The 9,024-nt window shown below is 58.8% G+C and overlaps 1 protein-coding gene across 1 annotated transcript in view; it reads right to left on the reverse strand.

The window, feature by feature from the left end:
* The window catches only part of LOC102482239 (G protein-activated inward rectifier potassium channel 4), a 25,120-nt gene extending 23,702 nt beyond the window's left edge, over window positions 1–1,418 (reverse strand). The window contains 1 exon segment of the mRNA XM_027772695.1: window positions 963–1,418. The gene's annotated coding sequence lies outside the window, so the exon portion shown is untranslated.
* Between the last annotated feature and the right edge of the window lie 7,606 nt (window positions 1,419–9,024).

Below are 9,024 nucleotides of genomic sequence, written 5' to 3' on the forward strand. Positions count from 1 at the left end.
TCCCGAACCCGGTGGCTTAAAACTCACGCCGGGTGCGTGTGCGTGCCCAAGATCCCGAGAGGAGAATGGAGAAGGGATTGCAGCGTGACCATCCCCCTGGGGGGTGATTTCTCGCTTTCTGTCTCTCTGTCTCTGTCTGTCTGGTGAGTGCACGCGCCCTATAGCCAAAACCTCTCCAAAAAAAAAAAAAAAGGGAGGGCGAAAGAGAAAGTGCCTGGCAGACCTGCTGCCTTGCCCCTCTCCCTCCCCCGGTTTGCAGGGCTCTGGGCACAGGTGCTGGTCTGGCTCGATTGACCCCAGTGACTGGGCCAGGTCCGGCAGTGCTGGGGCCAGCCTTCACCTACAGCTGCTCCACAGCCTGGGGCAAGGGCGCAGGAGAGCCCGTGTGAGGGGAAGCCCGGACAAAACCAAGTCTCTGCTGCGCTCCGGGGAGGAAGAGAGGACAATGCTTGTCCCACTGTCACTTGCTCCGTTCCCTGACCTGCAGCCCTGCCCAGGGCTTCCTGAGCAGTTAGACAATGTTTAAGAGGAGAGGGAGAGAGTGAGCCATGTGGGAGCGAGGGCAGCAAACAGGGCTGCCTTTGCAGCCTGGCCAGCCTGGGCTGAGGACCTTCACGGAGGGGGTGGCAGCCCTCACCCTGGCCCTCTCCACCCCTCTCTGAAGCAAGTGCCCCACCACTGTCCTGGTCTCTCAAAGCAAGGCAGGGAGGTTCTGGCACCTCAGGCATCCCTATGGATACAGAGCATGCCCCGCGCCAGGCCAGGTCCCCAGGGTCCCTTCATGAGGGCTCCAACCTCCGGGCTGGAGGGAGGACTGGCCCGACCCCTGCCTTGCCCACTGGCTCCCAGCCTAGCAGATCCCTGACAGGCTTGCTGCTGCTTAGTGGCACCTGGAAGTCGCACCTTCCAGAACCAGGGAGCTGGCAGAGGAGGAGGGGGAGGAGGAGGAGAAGTCAACTTACTTGTTGAGATCGCTGCTCCCAAGTCCCAGGGATGCTAACTTCTGGGCGTCCCTCAGAGGCCAACGGAGGCAGGCTTTGGAGGGGACTCTGCCGGACTGGGCAAACCCGGAGCTCAGAGCCCCATCTGGGGTCCTTAGGGCACAGGCAGCAAAGCCAGCGGGCCCCTCGGTCCACTGTCTTGTCCCTCAGTCACTCCTTCCTGCAGCCAGAGCAGCTGCGGGCGCCCTCTCCCTCTCGCTCTCCCTCTCGCTCTCCCTCCCTCTAGCTCTGTCTCCTGCTCTCTCTCCCTCTCCAGCTCTCTCTCCCGCTCCTCCACCCTCTTCTCTCAAAGGCTCTCTCTCTAGGCCCCACAATGAATCCCTGGGCGATAACCTGATTTAAAGGGCCCTGGGCCAAAGCAGTGGGGCTTTGGGGCTGGGGCGACTAGGACAGAGGATAGGCGATAGGCAGGGCAGTGAGGACTAGCAGGCAGGGGAGGGCTGGCTGGAGAGAGCCAGGGCAGAAGGGCGGAGACACCCAGTGGCAGGCAGCCTGGGGCCCCACCTCTGCGCTGTCCTGGCCAGCTGCTGGGTACTGGGCTGCTCAGGACAGCGACCTGTGCGACCCCTGCACGCCCGTGTGCACGTACATGTGTAAGTGCCCGTGCTCCTGTGTATGTGTTCTCATGAGTGCCCGTGCCCGTGTGTGAGAGCCCTGGGTTGTGTGTGAGCACCCCGTGTGTGTGAGAGAGCGTGTGTGAGCACCCTGGGCCAAGGTGGGTGGCTGCCTCCTTCGGGTTCCCTGCCAAGAAGGAGGATTATTCAAGAATTCATTGTTTAATCCTGCCAGGTGCGGGAGAGGCAGCTGGGGGGACAAGGCTGCTGTCCTGGGGTCCAGCAGGTGAGTCTGAGAACTGCTCCTTTGGAGTGGCCTTTTTTCTGTTCTACCTGGGGTGTGACCTCTGTCCCTTCTCGGTCTGGTCCCAGCTTTCTGGGTTCAACCCCACAGGCTTCCAGGCCTGAGTACGTCTCCTCTCTGGAGTGTAGACTGAGCGGTGGGAGCCTGCTGTGTCCCCAGTCCGGAAGCAGCCGCCCGCCCAGAATTGATGTGGGCACAGCAAAGCCAGCTAATTAAGCCAACACGAGAAGGATGTGCCCAGCCTGCCCTCTCCCCAAGCACGGCCACACACTGCATCTTCGCTAGTGACGGCAGCTGCCTGGGAGCTCCCCTGGGTGAGGCCACAGCGCACAGCGCACAGCCGGGCACAGAGCCGCCTTGTCGCGTCTGCCTGCTGGGGGCCCCTTCTCTTCCCCTGTCTTGTCCCCCAGTCACTCCTTCCTGCAGCCAGAGCAGCTGCGGGCGCCCTCTCCCTCTCGCTCTCCCTCTCGCTCTCCCTCCCTCTAGCTCTGTCTCCTGCTCTCTCTCCCTCTCCAGCTCTCTCTCCCGCTCCTCCACCCTCTTCTCTCAAAGGCTCTCTCTCTAGGCCCCACAATGAATCCCTGGGCGATAACCTGATTTAAAGGGCCCTGGGCCAAAGCAGTGGGGCTTTGGGGCTGGGGCGACTAGGACAGAGGATAGGCGATAGGCAGGGCAGTGAGGACTAGCAGGCAGGGGAGGGCTGGCTGGAGAGAGCCAGGGCAGAAGGGCGGAGACACCCAGTGGCAGGCAGCCTGGGGCCCCACCTCTGCGCTGTCCTGGCCAGCTGCTGGGTACTGGGCTGCTCAGGACAGCGACCTGTGCGACCCCTGCACGCCCGTGTGCACGTACATGTGTAAGTGCCCGTGCTCCTGTGTATGTGTTCTCATGAGTGCCCGTGCCCGTGTGTGAGAGCCCTGGGTTGTGTGTGAGCACCCCGTGTGTGTGAGAGAGCGTGTGTGAGCACCCTGGGCCAAGGTGGGTGGCTGCCTCCTTCGGGTTCCCTGCCAAGAAGGAGGATTATTCAAGAATTCATTGTTTAATCCTGCCAGGTGCGGGAGAGGCAGCTGGGGGGACAAGGCTGCTGTCCTGGGGTCCAGCAGGTGAGTCTGAGAACTGCTCCTTTGGAGTGGCCTTTTTTCTGTTCTACCTGGGGTGTGACCTCTGTCCCTTCTCGGTCTGGTCCCAGCTTTCTGGGTTCAACCCCACAGGCTTCCAGGCCTGAGTACGTCTCCTCTCTGGAGTGTAGACTGAGCGGTGGGAGCCTGCTGTGTCCCCAGTCCGGAAGCAGCCGCCCGCCCAGAATTGATGTGGGCACAGCAAAGCCAGCTAATTAAGCCAACACGAGAAGGATGTGCCCAGCCTGCCCTCTCCCCAAGCACGGCCACACACTGCATCTTCGCTAGTGACGGCAGCTGCCTGGGAGCTCCCCTGGGTGAGGCCACAGCGCACAGCGCACAGCCGGGCACAGAGCCGCCTTGTCGCGTCTGCCTGCTGGGGGCCCCTTCTCTCTGCACAGGGATCCATCCCCAGTGCGGCCACAGCTGGTCCTGGTGACCAGGAAACCTCTGTCCTCCTAGGACATGAAGCTGTTTCATGTTGGTTGATCTTATGATTTAAAACTGAGAAGACACTTGAATCTTTTCTTTTTTTAAACATTGTTTCTTCTGAGAGAGAAAGACAGAAGGAGAAGAACAGAGGACCCACCAGGGTCCTCAGAGCCACTCCTCCCTCAGCCAGGCCCCGTGTGTGTGTGTGTGTGTGTGTGTGTGTGTGTGTGTGTGTGCGTGTGCGCGCACTGTGCACAGGTGAAGCCCTGGGCTGTGAATTCGGCCACCTTCTTGTGTGGTCAAGTTGCCGTATCAACTAGGCCCTGGGGTCCAGAAGGTTTTTTTTTGTTTAAGAGATTTTTGCTAAAGGGCATGTGTACTCTCCAAACGGAAAGTGAGAAGTCACCCATCGTTGCCTTGCCCGTCTCTTCTCCATTCTCCTCACGGGCTTTTGGACATGCACACACACACACACACACACACACACACACACACCTGGCGCGAGTTTCAAGCCACCGAGTGTGGACCAAAACCGCAGCTGACTCCGTGGGAGCCCAACGCCTTATCCACCACGCCACCTGGCCTGCAAGGCTGTTCTTAATTTCCACATCTAGTTCTTGGCAGAGGGCTTAGCTGTGACGCCCTGAGGTCCAGAGAGCACGCAAGCACGCAGGGTATTTAAGCGGCCTGCTGGCACGCTGTGTCCTGGGCTGGCTAGGCCTTTGGGTTAAATATGAAGACCAGGGTATCCTGCCCTAACAGGAGGGCCTGGCTCACTCCAAGGCAGAATGTAGACATCGATTTGCAAATACTCTCTCAGTGATGGGGCTTTGGACCGGGACACAGATTAGCTCTACCTGGTTCTTAGCCGAGCACTGAAAAGTGAGAAGTGTGTGTGTGTTGGGGGGGCACCCGACCTGCTGGTGTGCTCTCAGACAAGCCCAAGTCTCCCAAAGAGCACAGACGATGTGGGTGCAGGGACACTCACAAAGCCACTCTTCGCAAGGTGGTAAGTGCGTCCTTTGTCTGGAAATTGGTGGAGGCAGCAGAGAGCTGGTGTCCTTGTGGCTGTCGCGTTAAGTAGCTTGAACACTACACCACACACGTGTGTGTATGCCCAAAATTCCGAGAGGAGAGATTGAGACATGGCCAGGCCCCGTGTGTGTGTGTGTGTGTGTGTGTGTGTGTGTGTGTGTGTGCGTGTGCGCGCACTGTGCACAGGTGAAGCCCTGGGCTGTGAATTCGGCCACCTTCTTGTGTGGTCAAGTTGCCGTATCAACTAGGCCCTGGGGTCCAGAAGGTTTTTTTTTGTTTAAGAGATTTTTGCTAAAGGGCATGTGTACTCTCCAAACGGAAAGTGAGAAGTCACCCATCGTTGCCTTGCCCGTCTCTTCTCCATTCTCCTCACGGGCTTTTGGACATGCACACACACACACACACACACACACACACACACACCTGGCGCGAGTTTCAAGCCACCGAGTGTGGACCAAAACCGCAGCTGACTCCGTGGGAGCCCAACGCCTTATCCACCACGCCACCTGGCCTGCAAGGCTGTTCTTAATTTCCACATCTAGTTCTTGGCAGAGGGCTTAGCTGTGACGCCCTGAGGTCCAGAGAGCACGCAAGCACGCAGGGTATTTAAGCGGCCTGCTGGCACGCTGTGTCCTGGGCTGGCTAGGCCTTTGGGTTAAATATGAAGACCAGGGTATCCTGCCCTAACAGGAGGGCCTGGCTCACTCCAAGGCAGAATGTAGACATCGATTTGCAAATACTCTCTCAGTGATGGGGCTTTGGACCGGGACACAGATTAGCTCTACCTGGTTCTTAGCCGAGCACTGAAAAGTGAGAAGTGTGTGTGTGTTGGGGGGGCACCCGACCTGCTGGTGTGCTCTCAGACAAGCCCAAGTCTCCCAAAGAGCACAGACGATGTGGGTGCAGGGACACTCACAAAGCCACTCTTCGCAAGGTGGTAAGTGCGTCCTTTGTCTGGAAATTGGTGGAGGCAGCAGAGAGCTGGTGTCCTTGTGGCTGTCGCGTTAATTAGAACAGGCTCACCTTCCCTGTCCCGGCCTTTCACTCTCTTTCATCGAGCCGGAAATGAATCTGCAGCACAAGTTTTCTCTTTAGAGGAAATTATTTTTTATTCTATTTATAGAAATCCCATTTGCATTTATGAGGCTGGTTATGTCTCATAAATATTTCCTGCTAGATAAAATATTAATTAAAAGAGTTTGTTGAGTTATACTCTGAAATCCTAACTAGATCTCTCTAAGACAAATATCTTACCTATTTCTCTCACGTCAGGAGAGTCCCTCAAGTGGTGGCCGTGTGTCAATAAGCGTGGCTATAAGCAGCAGCAGTCTAGCAACCAAGGCGGTATTTCCCAACGTCGAGCGGATGGCCCTGGGGCTCCAGCGGTACTGGACACCGACACGGGCCCCTCGTCCTTCCTCAGCGGAGGAGCGGCAGCCGGATTGGGCATTTCTTTCTTATCGTTGTTTCTCTTCATTTTGTTTTCTTGCCAGAGGTTGTGTGTTTACTAGAGGGTGAGAGAGAGGGAGGAAGCAGCCTCTCCACAATGGGATGTAGCCCCTGCAGACCTCTCTGTCCCGTGGGTGCGTGGGTGCGGTCACCGTACACCCCTCCGCCCCGTGGGCGTGGTCACCACACTCCCCTCCGCCCCCCGGGCACGGTCACCGCACTCCCATCAGGGTCTGGAGCGTGCATACTTGCCTGATGTGGTTGTCAAACTACCGGGGCCAGGATTTGAACTGTGGTCGGTCACATGGCACCTGCTTTCCGTGCAAGTGCATACCCACTATGCGCCGGGACCAGCCCAGCCCACTGTTTATGCCGAACCACACGCGTTCACACACACACGCACTTGATCAGCGGGTGCCGACAGATGTGAGCGTGTTCTATCCACGAGCTCTTCTGGGTGACGTAGACCGTGGTGTCTGAGACACTGTGACAGGTGCTGTGTGAAAACCCAGAACGTGTGAGGTGGGCCTTGATCTAACCTTCACAGCTGAGTGGGAGGCTCAGGCATGCACAGGGAGGTAGCAGGCCCATTAATGAGTGCAACGGCTGGTCTTGCCCTTTAAGGTGATAATTGGGTGGTGCCGGGGTTGACAGGAGGCTTCCAGAGCTGGGGAGAGAGCGAGGCTGGCTTTGACTTGGGGCCAGCCAGGAAGGAACCCTGGGAGGTGAGCATGGAGGGGCTGGGGGTGGCTGCTCCTGGGCAGGGCAGATGAAGGAGCTGGCGGTGGCCATGACGGACAGCGGACGGACTGCGGACGGCAGTGTAGGCGTGAGCACCTGTGGGTGCTGAGCTCTGCTGGGGACCTCATGCATGCAGCAGTGGCTGGTGACTGTCTCACAGCCCGGGGAGGGGGCCGATGTGTCGCCACTCCTCCTCAGGTGTGGAGACGGCTCTGGCTGGAGCAGTTAGTACCAGCGGTTTTGTTTCCAAAATCTATTTCCAGCCGTGATAGCTGAATCGTGCCCCCACCTTATATGATGACATCCTACCCAAGCTCCTCGAACTGTGACTGTCTTAGAGGTGATGAAGGGCCAGCCCTTAGCACCATGGTTAAGAGCCGTGCATTGGAAGCCGGATCCCACACGGTTGACTGGTTCGAATCCCAGCCCGCAGCTGAAAAACACAAGGGACTGCCTACCCAAAATCCTGAGGAGAGGGATTGCATTGTGACTTCACCCCCCGGGGCCGCTTTCTCCCTCTCAGTCTCTCTCTCTAGTGGCTGTACAGAACTCCCTCCACTAATTACAAAAAGAGAGAGAGAGACGGGGACTCCGAGGCCATGAGGATGGGTCCCAGTCAAGTACCACTTGTGTCCTTATAAGAACTTTGGACACACAAACACGAGGGTGCTTGGGCACATGGAAGACCACGGGAGAACACGGGGAGACACGCCATCTAGAAGCCAGGGAGGGCCCATCGCAGGAGCCACACCTGCTGACACGTGGCCTGGCTGGCCAGCATGGAGACCTGGAAGGGGCAGATGCCCACCGCTGAAGCCCCCGATGTGGTATCTGACTGGGCAACCCCAGTCGACGCACTGACACAGGCAGCTCTACTCCTGCATGCCGCACCTGATCCTGCACGTGGGAGGTGGGAGCCAGCTCCTGAAGGGCCCTGAGCTGCCGAGAGCCGTGAAGGTCACCGTGAGGTTCAAGCCCCCTGGTGGCTAGGGTCTCAGTCCCTCACCTCGTCCGTCCAGCACAGACATATGGCTGTGTACATGCAGCCCCTGTGAAGAAGAAATTGACCCTGCTGGGCCGGTCACCATCCAGAGGTACCCATCCCAGCCCGAGGCCCGCACACTGCCTGGCACTGGGTACGGCGCCCCAGGTCCCTGTGGGCGCGGAGGTGGTGTGATGGGGCTCTGTGCGTGTCCTGCGGCCACTCCTGAGCTACAATCGTGTCTACAGACGTGCTCGTTTTAAAAAGAAGAGGAGGAGGGAGGAGAAGTAGACAACGCAGCCGAGGGAGGCCCCGAACAAAGTGCCAGGGCCTCCAGGGAGGGGGAGTGAGGGGAGAAGCACAAAGCCTGGCTGGAGTCCAGCCGGGCTGCCTCACCTGAGTCCCCGGGAGGCCGGGAGGCCGAGGCTGCCTCCCGGGAGCTCCCATCATGCGCGCCGGGGGTTCCCTGGGTTCCCGGAGTCCCTGGTCAGCGCCTGCCCCCTGATCTCAAAGCTGATGGCAGGGATGACGGGGCCGGCGTCTCAGCTGGCTCTGGGACGCTATGCTGATGGAGCAGCGAGCCAGTCCTGGGCAGGTCGTCTGGAAGCCTCGGGGAGAGGCCTCTGGGTGAGGAAGGAGCCAGGTGAGGCACAGACCTTGCGATGTCACCTATGAGGTGACAGGTGGAGACCTTGTGTAGCTACCTGAGGAGGCAGTGCCCTGGCGGCCATGGGTGCCCTAAGATGAGCTGCCCATTCCGGGAGCTCCTCTCTGGAATCCAGGTCAGGGAGCCTGAGAGAGACATTCGTCCCCAGCAGAGGCAGGGTGACTTCCCTGGCCCCCCACCCCCTTCCGCCCCCCTGTGGTCCGCAGCCTGACCTCTAAGTGCCTGCAGCCCCAGAGACCCAGGGTTCCTTCCTGCTCTGTGGAGGGGGTACTATTTGCAGAGGAGGGGAAACAAACAAACAAACAAACAACAGAAAAAACCAGCTTCCATTTCTCCCTGACTTAGAGAATGCGCATCCGCTCGGGGAGAGGCTGGGAGCCCACCCGGGCAGCCCCCACGCCCGCCGAGTCCGTGAGGGCCGACAGCACCATCTAGTGGTGGAGAGGGATCCCACAGCGACGCACCAGGGGCTGCTTGCTCTGCCTGCTCTGACCTTTTCGTTGGTTTCATTGAGCGTGCAATATTGGAGGCGTCGCATTGATCGGAACAGTTTGAAGTGAAAACTGTCGTGCCTCATCCCCGTCTCACCGTGATCAGAGACCTCCACGTCCGTTTCTCTTGGCTGATCATGGCCGAAGGCGAGCGTTACGTCTCTGAACCACAGGCCCAGCGGCACTCCCAAAGGCTCCTGCTTTTGAGGAGATTTGTTCACTTTCCACCCCGAGGATGGGAGCCCCGCTCTTC

Source organism: Tupaia chinensis, unplaced genomic scaffold, assembly GCF_000334495.1.
Source record: "Tupaia chinensis unplaced genomic scaffold, TupChi_1.0 Scaffold000292_1, whole genome shotgun sequence".
NCBI lineage: Eukaryota > Metazoa > Chordata > Mammalia > Scandentia > Tupaiidae > Tupaia > Tupaia belangeri.